A 19894-nucleotide genomic window follows, 5' to 3' on the forward strand; every position below is an offset into this window, starting at 1 on the left:
ACCCTTAACGGATAATACATCTGACATATGAAAGAATTGGCCCGACACGATCCCATTTGTAATGGATTTTTTTCTTCTTCTCATTTGGAGAGGCTCTGGCTTTAAAGCAAAGTGGAATTCATTTGTTGCGTGCGCATGCGAGGCAGCTGAGCGTCACTTGACCGCGCGCGGCCCAACGTGCATAGCCAATACAGAGCCAGCCAGCCAGCCAACGGCGGCGGCGGCGGGGCCCCTGGAAATTGGCCCTCCTTCATTTCCGTTCAATGGCAGTATATATATTTCTCTTTTGCCTTCGCTCCCTTTGCTTTCTCATCATCGGGCTTTCTTATTTATTTAAAGCGAGGGTGGGCTGACGAGGCCAGAAAAGCCCACCTTCTGACAAAAGCGCTTGAATATCTGCTTCCGGTGAGCCGCAAACCAATATTGGGAACATCATGGTCCGCTCCGCGTGTAAATAGCGCAGCTCCACTCTCATTTATTAGCGACTCCTAAGACCCCAGCGCGATCTGGACCGGTATTGTTCGGGCTTGAAGGCCAGTCGGCGCTTTCCAGCCACAAAACGGTGCCACACTGACTGGCTAACGCTAGTGCAGGAAATGATTCTTATTAGAAACTTTTTTGCTTTGCTCTTTTTTGTCATGTTTAGCTCATACTAAGATAATAGTCGGCTGATGACCGGTTCTCCAAATCACAGCGTGAATTCTTCTCTTGGACACGCGCCATCAGCGCAAGTGTTTCACAAGTGTCTTTTCACCGAGTCCTTCATTATAATCAACGGCGGGCGCTGCTTTATTTATCATGCGCCTCACGTCGTCTGTCTGTAATGGATTCCCGGTGGAGCGGCGAGGCACGACTCCACGACCACCGCCAGCGTTCAACCTACTTTCTCGCTCAAAAGTGGATCATATTTCCAAAAAGATTTCAAAAGCTAATGCTAGCTACATGCAAATGTCGACGCCTGTTAGCTTGCTAGCTCGTTAGCGGGCCGCCATTGTTTTCTATGGAGGAATCACCGTTCCGATTTCATTTGGACCCGGTGAAAGGTGAGCAAGAGGCGTCAAAGTTTACAGACAGGCCCGACTAATTAGCGCAAGAGGGATATTTTTATTTACCCCCGACGGAGACAGACATAACTGGACCTGCACGCCAGAGGAGAGGGGGCAGCGGCAGCGGCAGCAGCAGCAGCAGCAGCAACAAAGAGGGAAAGAAAAGAAAAAAATCAGAGAAAGATGAGAGCAATTCTCACAAGGTGTGAAATTGGAGAATAAACAGAAGGCGAATGCAGGAGAACACAGGCGGTAAAAACAAAGCACACGGCATGGTGTCACTTTGGGCTTTTGATGGGAGATTTTTTGGGGGTTGTTTCTCCTCACTGTGTATGTACGTACGTGCGTGTGAGTGAGGCGCAGTCAATAAAGAAGATGTGCTGGGCTCAGGTGTGATGAGAATTCCGGATGACTTCTGAAGAAGGCGTTGGGAAAAGAAGGATGCGCCTGGCGCCTGCCTGCCTGCCTGCCTGCCTGCCTGCCTGCCTGCCTGCCTGCCTGCCTGCCTGGCTAACAGCGATTTCATCAAGTCACCGGCTTAAGCCAAGGGACTTGCTGTTCTCGCTTCCATTGATGAGAACAGGTCGGGCAAAGCCTGTTGAAGGGCGAGCCACCTCATGCGCATGCCGGCAAAATGAGGGATTTGGTGGCCCGCCTCAAATGTGAGCCAGCATCACACACACAAATGAAGCTTCTCTACTCTTGCCGCCATGTTTGACCGTCAAAATGACCCCGTGGCATCATCAGCAGACTTTGCTCGCCATTTTTGCTGATATATTTTCACGGACCGCCGCAAAAACAGCAGCGAGAAATAAGACGGCGGCATGGAGATGAAGGAGGCTTGAGGGAGCTCAGTCGCCGAGAGAAGGCCGCCGACGACAGACGGCGAAAGGACGGCGAAGGAGAGATTGTCTCCGAAGGGGGGTGCTTGTACGGACGGATGCCACGCAAACGAAGGTGTTAAGAACAGAAAGCGAGCGGGGGGAAATTGGATTTATCAGAGGCGCGAGGAATGCAATGTCAGACACCTCCCCGGGGGGAGGAAAGCTGAGACGCTTCGGTGGCGACGTGCCACGACTCGGAGCGGCGCGACTGCGCCGAAACCTCGGCGCCAGAGAGAAAAAGCACGCCAAGGTCGAGGCCGACGAGTCAACAAAACACTCCGGTTGACTAATAGAGTGTCACAGTGTTTGGCCTTAATTGCTGGCTGTCGCCGCGACGACAATAACTCTAGCAGAGGAGTATTTTGAATCGCGCAAAGAGGAGCACATTTAATGACATTCTGGTGGCCAAACTTTGACACCACTTGGCATAGGCGGAAAGGCTTGACAATCAAAGTGTCCAGGATAAGCGCTTCTGAGGAGAGCAGCAAAGTATCACAGCTGACATGGCAAGCAAGACGGCCGAGCAACTTCCCGTTCCGGTTAGTTTGTGCTTCCTGTCATACTTTTCCGCGGCTGCTCTCCAGGCCCACCAAGTGACTTGGTGTAAATATTGGATGAGGCCAAGCAGGTCCAAGACTAAATAAATAAGGCATGGTCGTGGCCTTTTGCTCCAAGAGCGCAGCCTCAGCTAGCCGCTACTCTTAGGTCCAGAGGGTGAATTTTAATCGGGCCAAGCCAAGACGTGCGTAGCTCTTAACGAGGCTTTCATTCACCGCAATGTTTAGAGCGGCTCGATGCGGATCAATTCTGCTTTGCTGCAAGTCGGGCTACAACTTTTTTCAGACAAAAAGTTAGGAAATTCATTTGGAACCCCAGAAGATTTCACATGAACGTCAGCTCAGATCGTGTGGCCAAAACTAGATTGACAAATATTTAGGAGTGCTTTCTAAATTGAGACGTGAAAAGTGCAAGTGATAATCTTAGCAATTTTTTTTTAAAGCAGCCAGCAGTTGTTTTACGATGCCGATTTTTCGGGACACTTTCCTTTTTAACTTGTGACCTTCTCACATCACCTAGCATCTCCCGTCCTCCCTCCTGGCATGTGTTAATGAGCAACATCTCAATGCGAGTCCATCACAGAGACTCATTACAGGAAGGCTGGCCAGGCCGCATTTTAATAAACAGACTAAGGCCGACGCTGAGCTTAACACGTAAACACGCTCAACCTTGAGGAGGCCAAATTATTTTGGCCCAAATAAATCAAGAGTTCACAGACCGGAACCTCCAGGCTGGGTAAATAACTCTGGATGAATGAACCAACAGGTAGGACATTTCTTTGGAAGACTTTGAAGAAAAAACGGTCTGTGTATTTCCATTGACAAATGATCAAATTATAATCCATACAAATACATTTGTTTTAAGGCCGTCTGCCTGTGCGCAAACGTCATCCACGGCGCCGATGTGCGCGTGCGCGCTTTGAACCGCCGGGGAAATACAATTCCATTCCGTTTGGAGGTTATCTTAATATACGAGCTTGTCTCCACCACGCTGCACGGCAGTTACGAGGCGGCCAAACACCCGCGGCGTGGCAATATCGCTCGGGCGCCTTTTCAGCACACAAAGCAATTAGCAGACTGCGCGAGCAAGACTCTTTCCCTCCACTAATATCAGCATCCGATGTTATTAGCACACTGTGGATTACTGTCTGTCTGTTTGTCTGCTTGTCTGTTTGTCTGTTTGTCTGTTTGCTTGATTGGTTGTGCCTGGCTCTCCTAATCGCTACGACAATCCTCCGGCAAAAGGATGAAGCGCCTCAAAATGGCGTCTGTGAGCAGGTACAGTATCACCTTTAAATCGGCAGGAAAAAAAAAAAAACGTACGACTCACTCAGTTGTGACAAATGGAGTGCGATCCTTCGGCGCGCTGGCCCGCTATCTGTCGGCGCCGCTGTGACGCCCGATCGCTCTTCACGTCGCTATCCATCCGCCCTGGAGGCCCGAGCACCCTTCACCTGTCAAATGCGAGAGGAGGACCGGGCGGGGTTAGCGTGACGGATGTGGAGGCCACGCATCTATCTGTAATAGCCTCTCACTCGCAGGATGATAAATGGACTTGAAATTGGAACATTTAGTAAGTCTTTATAGCAGCAGCAGCAGCAGCAGCAGACAATCGAGACAATTTGGGCTCATTTGACGTACACTTGTCTGGTTTCCCAATATTTCACTTATGTCCTCTGTTTAATGACAGCAATAAAGGAAATGTTACGTTTGGCCGCATTGAATTGAAAGCAAGTGAGCTGATGCACAAATAGAGCAGAAAAGCAGCCAGGAGTCTTTGACCTTTAGCCACAGAGAAATGTCATCCTCATTGGAGGAAAAATAAAGTCAATCGTTAATTGCAAATATTAAAAAGAAAATGTGTGACCAAACTGTCGACCTTTAGAAAAAAAATGCATCCTTTTTAATTTTAGTTCAAAAATAGAAATAGCCTTTTTACCCTTCCAAAAACTGTCAAATCTGGTGCTTGAACACCCCCCCCCCCCTTTTCCTCCTCCCTTGCTTCCCGATGAGACAGGGCCTCGTCACGGAGGAGGAGGGAGGCAGCGACAGGCTTGTACAGCATGCAAAACAAGGCCCCCCCCCCCCCCCCACACACACACACACACACAAAGACACGTCTACCAAAAGACACGATGACTACCAAATTCAGCTCGTGTGAGAGGAAGGTCAGACACACAGACAAGTTTAAGCGCTGCTCCAAAAGACGGACAGCACACTGATCAAACTGCATTATCCGTCCGTCCGTCCGTCCATCCATCCATCCATCCATCCATCCGTCCGTCCGTCCGTCCGTCCGTCCGTCCGTCCGTCCGTCCATCCATGCATCCACATCACAATATCCGTTAAAAAAAACGTACAATAGCGTACTGTATTATTGCCAATTATAGCAGAACATTCTTTCTAGGTTTTTCGACTGACTCAAAATAAGAAGAATGATAGCGATGACGGCAAACATAATGCAGAAGGAGACAAACACGCAAAGCATCTTTGCAAGGTCCATCTGCACCGTACTTGCTGAGCCCAGCCCAGCCCAGCCGAGTCGAGCCGCCGTTGACTTTGGCGCGCGCGCTGACACCAAACGAAACAAGTCATCACTTTGTCACGCCCGCGTTTCTTAGAGAGGAGAACGTGGGGATGCTTTTACACAACAGCTCTGCTTCAGCGGACTCCATTTCTCACTTTCTTCGCTTTGTGCTCATTACAGTATTTGATGAAACAGCATATCAATAGCAATAGGAAATCAATATCCGCTGCCAAGCATTGTGCATTGTTTGAGTAAGTTGCTGATGCATGCATCACCCTGCCGGCGGTCTTTTTGGACCCCCCGCGGGCGGCGCTGGTCAGCGTCCCGACGCCCTCGGGGTGCCGGCTTGGCCTTTAGTGACATTTGTCGTGTTTATCCGGCGGAAGCAGCAAACAGCGCTTGTGTACGTGTGTGCCTTTTGACCTCCATTCTCCAGAAATAAGCGGCTTTCTCGGAAAAGGCCTTCCGTGAACGTGTCGAGCACTCGCTCCACAGAAAGAAACATTGTGAGGGGGCGCCAATTATTGGCAACAGCCCCCCCAACCGCTTACTCTATTTGTCCTTCCTCCAACAACGATTTTGTCTTTGTTGATCTCGTTTGGTTGGTCCCGATGACGCTTTCGCCGGCTCCCCCGTGGCCAATCTCGCCGCCGCCGCAAATTAAACTGTCATAACGGCCATAACGACAATTAATGAGCGGGAATCTGCATGGGCGAGCACCTTGGGGCTCTCCAGCCATGATTTTGATGATCGATTCAGCCTTTTTGTAATACAGCGTGACTCACGCTAACAAAGACACGGAACTTGGCTTCAAAGACACCACATTGGCTCTTGGCTGTTTAACAAATGCATTCCAAAAAGCTGTTGGGTTGAGTGAAAACTCTAAAGTCTCTTGGACTTAAAACTCTTACGAATGGTCCATTGTAGACTCCAATTGTCTTTGAAATCAAAGACAAACGTTCTTGCATGTTTGCAAATAAACATTTCCTCAGTTCATCAACAACCCGAAATTGACCTCGTTGCTTACAAAAACATGTAACAGTGTCCAATTAAAAGAAACCAAAAAGAAACGGTGTCTTTGATGTCATTACAGCCATTAAACGTTCCAAAGTGTCTTTGATTGGTGACATTTCTTTTCTATGGATTTTCCAAAGCGAAAATTGTAATATGTGATGGTCTCTTGGATTCTTTAAAAACTCAACACAGCCTTTGATGTGTGCAAAAACTGGGCTGGCCACATTGATTGGAGCTCAGCGCACCGGATGAAAATGTGCTTCCAGTTAAGGTGCACGCACGGCACGGCACGGCACGGCACGGCACGGCACGGAACGACACGGCACGAGCATGCAGCGACAGTAATAAGCTGCATATTATCCAGAATGGTGATTAACGTGAAGTGTACCGTATTGCTAAACGGCCCGATAGAACATGGTGGAGAAACACTCTGATCTGAGGATTTAATTAAATTTCCTCAGGAGACAAAAATGGCTCCCACTGAAAATTAATGACTTCCTTTTATGGCACAATGTCCCAATGTGTGTGGGAGAAGACATTTGCCCAAGTGAAGACGAACAACGTCTTAACTCACCCATGGATGAAGTCGTCATTGAGGTAGGTGGCTGGCTGGCTTGCTGGGATGGCTGGCTGGGCTGGCTGGCTGGCTGGCTGGCTAGCGACAAAGTCACAAATGTCCAGCTCAAGTCTCAATTCTTAACTTGAGCCTTTTGAGCAACTCCCGAGTTACCATGGAAAAGAAAAAACAATTTCTAATCATTCATTAGTTGAAGCAAGTCTGACAATTGATGGACCGGTAGACGGGTGAAATGAACTGAAGTCCGAAAATAGCGGCGGCAATTTTTTCAATTAGCGCTGTTCAAATAATTACAACATGAAAGCTGTTTGTAATCTTTTACTCCTTTTGAGTAGCAAAATGAAGCAACCAAAGTAAAAGGAAGAGATTTTCACTCAAAGCTATAATAGCGTGTCACATAAAATAACTATAATAGCATTGAGCAAAAAAATCGCAAACATTGTGTACTAGATCTCATTAAATGGCACACCTGAGAGCTCGTCAGCCTCTGCCCAAGGGTTGTCGGCCATCTTGTCCAGGTTGTGGGGCGTCGCCATCTGGCTCCTCAGCATTTGTCTAGGCAACACACATACACATGCACTTGAGCTACAAATTCAAACGGTTACACCTCCTTCACAAAGTTGACAGAAAATCACGCCGTGTCTTACAAAGTGGAACTTGATGTTGACGCACGGTGCCACGGCGCAGCCCGGCAAACGGGCGCAACACGTCGCCCGCCCGCCCGCCCGCTGGCCCGCTTGCCGGCCCACGACGACATTCTATTACATTTATTGGATTCTTTCCAGATGAGTGGCACGAGAGCGAATCCCACCGAGTCGGCTTTATCTGCACTAACCTGCAAGTCTCCCCGGCGAGCGCCTGGCGGGCACAACAAAAGCGCTAAAGCAATTATGACGGCGCTTTATCGTCCGCGCTGACCGGCGGCGGCGGCTCGGCCCCCGCGCACGGGCGGCTTAGCGAGCATAAACACATCGACATAATGGCGGCCGAGTCTGAGGAGTTGTTGCGCCTGTTTGCAGATAACACGGCGGCGGCGGCGGCGGCGGCGGCGGCGGCGGCGGCGGCTTTGGGTTTGTCGCTCTGGCCCCAAACAATGCAAAACAAATATGGAGATGATTTGGGCAGATAACGGCAAGTTTAGTTCTATTTTCTCCTATCGACTATGAGACGTTTTTTTTGGTTGTTGTTGTTTTTTACAGCAGATGGAAGATGACGAGAGGTAAACACTCGGTCGGGCAACCGAGACTGTGAGCGACAAAAAACATGAGGGAGTTTGATGGGGCAAAAAATTGCATTGCGGCGAGGAAAAAAATGCCTGATGAATCTTGTAAATAGTGAGAATGCAAAATGAAGTTTTTGTAGAATCTCAATGTTTATCAAAGCATGTCATGTTTATTAGTGAGGAGTTCCTTTCAATGAAGGTCTGTTTGGCCTGGGCTCAAACAGACCTTTAATAAAGGCTTCCCCTTCCCTTCCCTTCCCGGCCGGGGCCGTTACACAACAGCAAAGCTTATAATTGACGTGGGTTGTTGCCTGGCCTGGCCTGGCCTGGCCTGGCCTGGCCTGGCCTGGCTTGGCCTCGGGGGAGCGGCTGCAATCATATTAATGAAGGAGGCGGCGGGCGTCACACCACGGCCAAACGGAATCTCAATAGCGACAACAATAAAGAGCTGCAGAGCGGGCTTCCATTAGATGCCGGCCGGTTACGAGCTCATTATTTAAAGCGACGGCTGCCGACAAGCCATCAGCCGTCTACCCGCCGTCATATGGGGACACGCACGGCTGGCCCAACTGTCTGTCTGTCTGTCTGTCTGTCTTTCTGATGAAGACGCCCACTTAAAGAGCAATTAAGATGCATTTCCCGGGTTCTCATTTCCCTCTTTGAGCATCAGTATTCAGCTCAATCTCACATCAGATGAAGGCGACTATATGTCTTTGTGTGTGTGAGGGACACTGAGACACACACACACACACACTTCATTTTACACTGTCCCTGAAGGCAACAATGGATGAATGGACAGACAAACGGAGGGACAAGAAAGCTCCGATTTCAGACTGCCCCTGAAGGCAACCCCTGACTCGACAAGAGATGATGTAATATTGCTGCCGAGTGGAGGGGGGGGGGGGGTTGGCGTAGTGTGTCCAACGTGGGGATTATTCCAAAGCTATGCAAACTTTCTATTTACTGCCTCTTTATGGTTGCCAGGGTTATTTATCTGCCCATAGGGAAAGTTGCAGGGAAAAGTAGGGAGGAGGAACGAGAGGATTTCAGGCTCATTATCTCAGCCACTAACAGGACAATGAATTCAGCCGCTTTATTGAACGCGTGCGTGCATTGATAGCACACACGGAAAAAGCTGCTTTGCGTGCACCGCATTCCGTCAATCTTTCATTTTTCGGATTAGTATTCAAATGTCCAGCTTCTTTATTATCAATCCATTCATTCTTCTCCAGATGTCTGCGGGCGAGAGGCGGGGTTCCCTCTCAACTGGTCGCCAGCTTCATTTTCAAATCATTATCACTGTCGTGTTCCTCTTCAATCCAGTTTATTTCTATCATCATTACTATGTCAGGATGCAATTTGTTTGATCGCCTGGCCTTAATTCACAGCATGATGCTGATGCTGCTGCTGCTGATGATGATGATAATGACGGCCTGAATGATTATTTATATATTTGAAGATGTCCGATGCCCAAGCGCTTGTCCAAAGGTCACAAAATGAGTTTGTACTTAGCAATTAGCGCAAATGAACGTCCCGTTCAAGTTCAAGTAAGCGGATAAGAGCTAACAGCAGCCTGGTGAGCTCATACTGCAGCAACCAAAAGAAGGGCTAGCGGAGGGGGGGGGGGGGGGGTGTTCTCTAGGAAGGGGCGCATCGCAGCTACACAAATATTAATAACTGTTATTTTGCATTAGCATTATTTTGTGCATCAACAGCTGTGACATGTAAGATTTGCAAACCCAATATGTTGAGCTAACTTTTTTTTTTTTCCCATTTAGCTCTCTGCGGTCAACGGCTGAACTTTCAGCGGGCGGGCGGGTCAAAATCTCGCTGGTTTGCCGTCGTCCACGTGCGTCACTCTCGTTAGTGTGTTAGCACGTTAGCGAGCCACATGGCGAGTGGGAACGGGACATCAGCGGGGCGCTTGCGAGACGTTGGAAACTCTCCGTCCTTTTTTGTCACTTATTCACCACCGCACGATCTATAAAAACACGCATTGTGTATTGTGTATTACGATGCTGCATAAAACACAGACACGCCACGCCGTGACACTCAATGAAGCTAAAGCTCATGCGCGTTGTGTGTGTGTGTGCGCGTGTCATCTTCCCCACTGTCTTGGCCACCTGCTCCAGACAACATCAACTCGATTCATTTATCTCACCGCAGGACACACACATGCACACGCCTTGCTTGGCTCACTAAGTGGGGTGCAGTTGTACGGACTCTCAGCTGAGATGAAAAGACGAGGGGGTAACGGAACAAGCGTCACACACTTAAAGTGCACGGAGGTTTCGACCTCGACACCTGGAGAACGATGGGCAAAAATGACCCCCCCCCCCCCCAGAAAGGAGCCAAACCATCAAAAACCCGACGGTGCATCCATTCATCGGGTGCGCAAAAAGAGTGAAGGGAAACACAAAGGAGAAGTGCGAGGCAAGCAGGAAATTGAATGTCAAGGACTCTTGTTTGCTCCTGACAGAGGAGCTGCGAGTGTTTGCCTGAAGGCGACGTGCGCACAAAAGGGGAGGACTGATAAAAAGTGGAAAAGGGGCAAGATGAATGGATAATTAATACAGATGGAGGGACAGAGAAGAAGAATAGCAGACACATTCTCATGTCCCATTTGGACAAAGCGCCAGCATTCTTCTCACTCATCCACGCACGCTATCTACATCCGGCTCCGCGAGTCACACTCCCGTTGACGGATGGACATAGGCCCATCTCCACTGAAGCAAGGGAACCGACCGCTCGCTTGTCTCTAATGTTTTGGTCATTTTGACAAACTTTTGCATTCCACCGTCATCGCATGAGTGTATTCTCATCTCATACCATCATATCAAAATGAGATCCAAGAAACCCATCAGATTGTCCTATCCAACTTTGCGTCCCTCACATCTTCACATCCTTCCTCCAAATCATGGCACCCTCCTCCTATCTTCTGACCACTGGATCTGATCAAGTCGTCATACGGCTGGCTTCATAGCCTTCTCACAATTGCACGGTGGTCACACGACGGGCCTCGCTCGCCGTAGCCTCATGGCTGCCTGCCGTCTTGCGCAGCGACCGACCGGTGTTACTGAAAGCAAAGTGCTAATGATGTATGTTTTTCTTCCGACAAATGCCAATTAGCTGAAGTTTGATGATAATCACGATGATGCTGATGATGACGAGCACATCCGACCTGAGGTAAATCACAAGCATAATGAAGAATTACGGTCTCTCTATCACTGCAATCAGGCTTTTGTTGTGCTAATTAAATTCAGCGGGATGAGTGCGAAGCGGAGCCCGCCGCCGGTTACCGGGCGGGAGGAGAAGATGGATCGGCGCTAAAGCTCTCACGCTCGTCCCTCCAGGCGCTCGCAGATTGGCTTTTTTTCTTTTTGCATGATTTATTGGATGACATCAATCTTTTCTCCATCTGTTTATGGACGGGCGTTGTGTTTAGCCATGCGTGGGTTCACGAAAAGAAAAACAAGTCCAAGTAAATGAATTACGCAGAACTCAGATTTCCAAAACGCACTCGCACCATAATAAGCATCTGTTTCGGAATTGGAGCATTCCCCCAGTGCAAGCGTAGCAATAGCTCACGGCGAGTCGTATCGCCACGCTTTCTATCCACTGCGAGATCCGGCTTACTGCTTTGATCGACACCATTGCCACGCATCATCCCGTGCGGTAAACACGCCCGGACGCTAATAATCGACTTGCGCTTGAAGAAAGCTAGAAAATGTCTCGTCACCGTGGGATGGATGGTGGGAACGTCATTTCGATTTCTTTGGGTGCCTAGGCATGATTGACAAGAAAGCCGACTTTGACTTGACTTTGAACTTGTCGCCACTTGACAGTGGTAAGAATGCGAAAAGTCGGATTGTGCTAATTGCTCATGGACAAGAGTTTTACCCGCCGCTACTTTAACGGAGTCGGTGGGTATTTTTGACGTCTTGCCATTCCCCACAATGCACCTGGCCCCGCCCACCCATGGCTTTCCCCCCGCCACTCGCCATCTGCTCACCTTCATCCTCCATCCATCTTAGTTACTTAGTCGGCATCTTCTGCGCTGGGAGCAGGTGCTCCTGCTTGACTCGCTTCTATTATTCACTCGGCGTGCCTATTAACGCTTTCGCATTCGGTTAGACTCGCTTAGCATCAAACACTCTTTGCTCCAACCACATGGAGCTCCAAGACGACTTGTCCTCGTGCTTTTTGAAGCGTTGAGATCAAGCTAGTCGGTTGAAGGAAGGGACGGACGGACGGACGGGACGAATCCGACAGGCTGCGTTTTGCAGTCGGCTCAGAATGAATTGGACTTGGTTCCGGTACAACTCTGCCAAATTGGACTTTGCAGTTGATGAAGCGGCCGCCGTGTATTTAATGATGACTGATTAGAAGCTGAGCATCATTCAAGTCAAATGTCATTTCTTCCCCTCACAGATAAACAAAGGGAGTCCCAAAGGCTGAGAATATGAAAATAGTGGCAGCACACCCGCTCCTCGGAGGTCGATAAATAACCATTACCAAAAGATGAATTCCTTTCCGACACGCTGCGCTCTCCTTTGCGCTACACCCTCTCGGGTCGATCGCAGCTATTTTCATATTATTGTCATTATTATTTTGGTTGTTTTAAAAAAGGTCAAAGTGATGTGACCGCTTCATAGTCATTTCTATTTAGTTCACATTGTTTGTTTGTATGCAAAGCGGTAGTAATCCTCGTAAAATCGATCTTCAACTGCGTTATTTCGAGTGGGAAATTTTGCTTGGTTTTTCAGTTTCCGCAAAGGACCCGAGGTCCCACACTTCAGCTTTTGTTCTGAAGTGTTCCTCTACCATATAATAAATGTAGCTAAGTATGGGTGGAATCATCTTTGGCGTGTTTGCCTCGAAGCGTGCGGCTAACCTTCCTCCCGTGTGAGGTGACAGCGTTGCTATCTGTGCAGGAAGACCCGGAGGGATCCCTTTGCATCCTGGGAAATCTCAGCTCCTTCGCTTTGCCGCGCTTTGCCGCGCTTTGCCTGCCTCCCGGGCAGAGAGGTCGCTAGAGAGGAGAGGAAAGCTCATCCGTCACTTATCAGTGGAAGTACCAGATTGGCACTACTTGGATTTTTCTTCCGCATGGCACACCTTGGCTTTTTTTGCCGCATGGCACGAGCATGAATCTACGGCCGCGTGATCCCAGTCAACAAACTGGAAACCAGTGGTGGAAAAAGTGAGAGCCACGCGGAAGACTCGGCCCGTCTTTGTGATGGGTTGACCTGGCTAACATGGATGCAGTTGAAGAGAATGCATGGCCGGCCGGCCGGCCGGCCGGCGCTTTTCGTCACCAAACACGCCGTTCGTCTGTTTCCTCCAATCGCTCGTTGGTAAGCACTTTGGAAGCTGACAGCGGCCATCCTTCACCGGGCTTCACCATATGCTGCGTGCGTGGCTGTCACCCAGGAGAGCGCCACACACACACACACACACGCACGCAGGCAGCCACGTCGCTCCAGATGCTCCCCCCCCCCCCGCACACACTGGTGCAGCAGCTATTTGCACAGGCATGTCACCAGAAGAGACAAAAATTGGACAGACACGCTCCGAGAAGTTGCTACTCTGCAGCCCATTGTGTGAATGGGACGGACTTTGCAGAGGCACGCCACGACTAGCATTGGTCTCGCAAGTTGGACTTGGTGGCCACGTGGCACTCAACCTGAGAAGTGCGGTCACGCAGGCACGAGCGGAGCCGAGCAAGCGAGCCGAGCGAGCAGCCAGTTGAAGTCAGAAGTGGGCGGCAGCGCGAGATGAAAGCCATTTGGGTTTGAATGGGAGATGAAGGGAGGCAGAAGAGAGGAAGTGGAGGAGATGACAGAGGATGGACGGACGGGGGAGGCTGGCTGGCTGGGATGGGATGGGGTGGGGGGGCTCTCAGATGCAGGACGGGACCATCTGGACCAGATCGGCGCCAGGTCTCCCGCAGTAAACACGAGGCCTCCAACAGATTTTTGGGTGCGCAGGCGGAGCGTCAGCAAACTGGAAGCGCCTTTCGCCACTGCGCCCATTTAGATTGACTTTGACGGTCTACTTTAGCACAAATTGGAGGAAAAAAAAAAAAACATCCTCATCGCACAGCAGATATTTACAGGTGAGGGGGCGGACCCCCAGGAGTCTCCCACCCCCCGTTCCTACCAGCTCATCCTCAAATCTACATCCCGACGAGACACGCCTCCGCACGCACATCTGCGTACGTACACACACAAAGGTTGGAAGCGGTTGAAAGGGAGAGGGGGGGGGAAAAAAAAAAAAAAAAACGGTAGAATTTCAAGTCACGTTCCTCCCGCCGGCTTCATTAGGATTGTTTTAAACAGCTTCTCAAACATTAATGCTTGGCCGCCTGGTGAACCGGGCATTAACAGGGCCGCCGGCCCTTCACCTCAGCCAGCGTGAGACAAAGAAGCACTTGACCTCCGCCCAACCGCCCGCCCGCCCGCCGCCCCCTGCGATACCGCCGGCAAACAGCAGGGGATTGTCCAACGAGGAGGATTAGAAAGAAAACAGGAGTGAGACGAATAACAATCGGGCGCTCGCTGAGGCCTCGCCGTACGAGATGATGGCTAAAAAGGGATTTTTAAGATCAAGGAGGTTTTTTAACTCATTCACTGCCGTTGAAAGATTCATTTTCACACATCAGCCAATATTGACAACGACAACAGCAATTAGCAGAGTGTGACTCACGAGGACGCCTTCCCCCCCGCCCGAAAAGTTTGTCGAGCGTCACGGCTGTGTGATGCCCGCATGGAGCTTTTAACACGTCACAGCGAGGGGGGGGGGGGCAATCTTTCTCCCCTCACTCTCTCATTTCCAGTGAGGAATTGGCGAGATGAAAGCAGGAGCCTTCATCAAGTGCCAATTAGCTGTCATATAGTGGCGCCATGCACACAACAATATGCTACGCAAGTGTTAAAACCTACTCTGCCTTATAGAAGGAAGTGCAGAGTGGGGCAAGACAGATTCCCCTCCCCATGCGGCCATGGGTAAGCGAGCTTTCTGCTTTTGCTCCGCCACTCTGCATATGCACGCCTCATAATCCACTGCTCCTGTTGGACAGCACCAGTGGAGAGAGAACCTGCCCAAAACCAATCTTGCGCATCTCATCAAAACCGGCTGCGAGCTCACTGCCAGCCAAAGCGGAGGGAGGATTGAAGGCAGCGGAGTGCGCCCGCCGCCGCCGCCGCCAATGTCCGTATTCCGGGAGGTCCTAGGCCTAATCCCCTCGCTGGCGGGCGGGCGGGCTGACAAGCAAATGCAGTGCGCGCACTCACACACACACACACACGCGTCAGCGCTTTGTTCATTGTTAGTGCTTCATTCACTGACACTGCACGGGATAAGCATTTTTCAGGACCTCAGACAAAGCCAAGCACTCACTACTGCCCCCAGTGGTCTGGTAGATAAAACACTGGCACAGTCCAAACAAATCAAATAGCTGCTCATCTTCATTCATTCCCATACAGTCAAAGTGGGGGTCGCGACAAAAACAATTGTATTTTGGAGCCAATATACGGTGAAACTTTTGTAATGCACTCGGACCTCCAAACACACACACACACAATTTTGGGGAGTTGGACATCCCTGTGGCCCAAAAGTTTGAGAAGCCCCCGTTTTTCAAAGGCGTTTGAAAGGCAGCCACGGAGACACGAGCTGCGCCAACGTCAGCTTGACTGAGACTTGACGGGCCAAGAGAACATTTGGCAAGATGAGGAGCCTCCGCCAGGCTAACTGGAGTCTCAGGTGGGACTTTGACAAGGAGGGGGACACATCATTTACTCCGCACCCAACTGTCACACTGACGCACGTGTGTGTGTGTGGGGGGGGGGGTTGTGTCAATGAATGTGCCTGTGTGTGCACAAGTGCATGTGCATGTGTGTGTGTCTACATTGATGTGCATGTGTGTGTACATTTGCATCTATAAGTATGCACGCGCGCATACGTGTGATCGCCAGGGTGTCATTAGGAAACAAGAAGCTGAGGATCGGAAACGCCGGCGCTCACTCTGCCAGTGATAGCAGGGGTGCGTGCGTGCCGTCAGAATACCAACAAGAGCTTGCTTGACATGAGGGAGGTGTGAGATGTTGGGGGGGGGGACAGGGGGCGCTATGCGCAAAAAAGACAACAAAATCTGTCAGGTATAGGAGGCTCAAAGGAATTAGATTTTTTTTTTCTTTGCAGAGCAGTTTGCAAATGAACAACTTCAAATAAATCTTTTAGCCAGCCTGCTACAAATATTTTCCATCTTCGCAATGTCCACGATTGCTCAATGTATTTGGCGATAGATACATATGGTCGGCAGCTCAACCCTAACGATGAAACACAATCAATCCGGAGTGGAGATTTGCAAGTCTAGAAGTTGCACTTCCCAGGCCGAGCCAGCCAGCCAGCCAGCCAGCCAGCCTGCCAGCGGCTTTCTCACCCTTCCAACCAGAGTGGAGGTGATGAGCGGGAGTGAGAAAAACCAGGCCCCCGCCGCCAGTTTTGGGGGGGGGGGGGGCTTGCTCGTCTGAGGGGGGATTTTAGCAGACAGCGGAAGCGCGTCCAAAGCCAGCCGAGCATCCATATTCCAAGCGAGAGGCACGCAGTTGGCAGAAGATGGTCGCAAGACGGGCTTGGGGCTTCGGTGTCGCACATCTGGGACATCCCTCTCATACTTTGAAGCGCTCGCTTGCATCCACTTTTCGCTCGCTCCCTCGCTCTTCCTTCACAAGCCATTGATGCACGCACGCACGCGGCGGTCCAATTAGCAACCAACGCTAGCTTGGAGTTTCTCTCCCTTTTTCTCTCTTTCTCAGGCCTAATGGGCAGTGAAGATGGAGCTCTCCAAACTGGTGTCCGCACAAACACAATTATCGACAGGCTTTCCGCTAGCATCGATAGCATCTGATTACGTCAAGACTGGACCGGAGCTTGTGTCTATTAGCCTAATCACTTTTTCTTCTGCGAGCTACTGCAGCGGCAATGTGGGGGTAATCACTGGTGCAAGGCGTGGTCCAGGGGGGGGGCGCTTAACAAGGAAGGTGTGTGTGAGATACAAACAACCTTGCCACTTTCCATGTGCGAGCGAGCCTCACACCTGAAGGCCGGAAGATTGGCATTAAGACACTGAGGGAAAGCATGAGGCCCTGCTGAGAGGATGCCACGACGTTGTCATGTGGGAGTGCGAGTGGCTATCGGGATCCGTGGCCTTCTGCTGGAATCCGTCTCCATTAGCAAGGAGCCAGCAAACGCAGCTAGAAACAGCACATCCATCCGCACGTGTGCTTCATTAGCGACAAAGCTCCCATATTCTGCTCTCTCACCAATGCGCTCGCTCCATCTTTGAATTGTGTGCGCAGGATCCCGAGCTCGGACCTACAGCGTGAAGCAAAGGCTCCCCAAGCGGGCCGCAGTCTTGTCACGCCAGGCGTGGCGAGCTGCCTGCCACTGCAAGCAATGCAGCTTTCCTTAATTAAGATACTTTGTTTTCATTTGTCCTCCTCTTTCCCTTCCCACAGTCCTAAATGGAATTGGATTCTAAATGATCCATAACCAATAGAGCAATCTTTACTAAAAGCGCCTCCGACGGTCGAGTCCGGGGCCCGGCGTCGTCCCCCCCCCCCTCCCGAGGGGATTGTGGGAAGATTGGAGCGACACGGCGCGCGCCATTTATGGCTGAGAGCCCCTGGAGACGCGAGCGGCGAGAAGATGTAGGAAATGAGATCCTCTTCATTTCACTGGGAGAGCCGAGCGGGGCTCTCCCTCGCTCGTTTAGCGGAGGCGAGGCGCGCGCAAATGGCCGAGCGAGCCAACGAGCGAGCGAGCGAGCGGGGAAGTCAAACAGCGTGCGCCAATGTCTGTTTATTGCACACCCCCTCCTTGGCATTACACCATCAACGCGGACGGCATAGTTGATCACCGGAGCCGGCGGCGGGATGAGAAGCGCCGTCGAGGTGTCAACTTTGTTAGCGTGAGGAAATGATTTCTTCTGCTCCACGCGGAAGAAATGCATTTATTGAACAGCACTTCCTCCTTTTCCTGACTAAGCCTGCTCTTTGATGCTTCCATCTTCTTTGCTATTTACAAAGATGGAGGTTGGGTTCATCATCCACGACAGCAAGTCAGTCGACTGCCTTTTGCCATTTGCGTCCTCGGTGCAAAATTTAAGACCATCCAATTGTCTTGATATTTCATTGCATCAAAGACACAAAATTGCTGATTAGGTATCTCTGGTGCATGTTGAGGTCATCACACTGAATTGGCATTGACGTAAGAAATGACGTTAGGCATAACATTGACTGATGTGAATAGAACACATACCTAAGACTAAATTGTCGTAGAAGTTAAAAAAGGAAAAAAAAGCAAAGGTAAAACAATTCTTCATCTGATCAACATGATGTTGACAGAGATGTTTTGCTCAAGCTCTGGTGTCGAGTTTGTTAAGAGGAAATTATTTCATACTTTCCAAAGCGCCCCCTCCCTCCCTACCCCATTTAAATCCATTTATTAAACACCTCCTCCTCCTCCTCCTCCTCCTCCTCCTCCCCAGAAAAGCCTGATAGCTGGCGAGAAGTCACATCTGCTCCTCTCTAATTCAATCCCACACAAGTTTGCTTTACCCCTGCTCGCTACATAACCTAATTAAAAGCAAAACGCAAGAATTTTGGGAGAGGCGCGCTCATTTCGCATTCATCAAGCGGACTGAGTGAGGGAAGAAGAAAAAACAATTTTTTTTTTTTAATTAAAATGAAAATTGCCCCCCCCAACACGACGTGGAATGATATATTTAGAGCCAGCCAGCCAGTCAGCCAGCCAGCCCATATGGCAATCAAGCGCTCTCATTATTAGACACAGTCGCAAGGGGATTGGACACGCGCCTCGCCTCGCCTCGCCTCCAATATTTACAAAGTTCAGGCCTCAGGTGCGACGCCACTTTTTCTTATTGGAAACAAATACGGACTCCATAACTCAGGTGCAATCAAGCGGCAGGGGGAAAAATAGGCTCCATTAATACCACAGTAGTTTGCGTAGTGGGGCTTCGTACTCATTCGTAGTACGAGTATCAGGCCGTGGGTGTTTCCGAGGCACGAGTCGGTATACGATACAATCTTCGCTCCGGGCTAGCGTCTCAAAAGAGGTCGTTGAAAATCAATAGGGTCCGCAGCGCAAGGATCAGCGAACGCAGCCGAGAAAACGTGTCCAAATCAATAAGCTCTCTTTCTTGTGATGTGATTGTTTTGGTAAACAAGCAGCTATGTATCTCACCATGACCTGTGATGAGAGACTTCACAGGCAGGGTGAGAAAAGCACCTAGACCCACCGGGCCGGCCGGCCGGCCAGCCAGCTTTCTATATTTATAGTCTTTATCTATGAGATATATATATATTTTTTTTTTTTTTATGTTCCTTTTCATATTTCCCTAAGTGCTGCTGGCTTCAAACTGGCCTTTCATCTTAATAAAGGCCCGCCGCCGCCGACATAAAATAAAACAACAGAGAGAACAATTTGACGGGGCCGAGCGTGAGACAAACATGGCGAACGGCAAAAGCACGTCGTCGCTCTTTACAGCCGCGACGTGACGGCTATAAACAAACGACCGAACGACCGAACGACCTTGAGCGCCGGCAAAACAGCTCCGGTCAATCAAAACAAACAGTATGCCTGTGCCAGCAAAACAATACTGGAAATGTAATGACATCCCACCAATCCCGAGCGCCTTCCCGCCAAGTTAAGCGGTCGCTGGAGAGAATGACGAGCGACGCTTAAAGGACCCTTTGAGGCCGCCGTAGCGTCGTAAACAATGCTGGAAAAATGCACTAAAGTCCAACTAATGATGCTAAAATACTTTGATTGGGGCCACAATGCTGCTATTTCTTTCCATAGAGTCCTGTGCACGGAAAAGTATTGTGCTCTAATGCATACAAAGAGAATCAACATTGACGTTCCTTTGAGAGCAGAAAACGATACCTGAGGCTTCATTGTCATCAATATACGTCACCGTCCGTACTTGTAGGATTCAGGAGCGAAATAAAACTTAAGGTCGAGGCAAACGCTTATTCTCGAA

The 19894-nt window shown here is 50.0% G+C and overlaps 1 long non-coding RNA gene across 1 annotated transcript in view; it reads right to left on the reverse strand.

Annotated features, from left to right (window-relative positions):
• The window catches only part of LOC133170351 (uncharacterized), a 49451-nt gene that overhangs the window by 23978 nt on the left and 5579 nt on the right, over positions 1-19894 (reverse strand). Inside the window, exons 2-3 of the long non-coding RNA XR_009718563.1 lie at positions 7075-7160; positions 6603-6735 (exon numbers count right to left, since the gene is read on the reverse strand). This is a non-coding gene — a long non-coding RNA (uncharacterized LOC133170351). The remainder of the gene's footprint in view (positions 1-6602; positions 6736-7074; positions 7161-19894) is intronic.

This window comes from Syngnathus typhle, linkage group LG17 (assembly GCF_033458585.1).
Source record: "Syngnathus typhle isolate RoL2023-S1 ecotype Sweden linkage group LG17, RoL_Styp_1.0, whole genome shotgun sequence".
Taxonomy (NCBI): Eukaryota; Metazoa; Chordata; class Actinopteri; order Syngnathiformes; family Syngnathidae; genus Syngnathus; species Syngnathus typhle.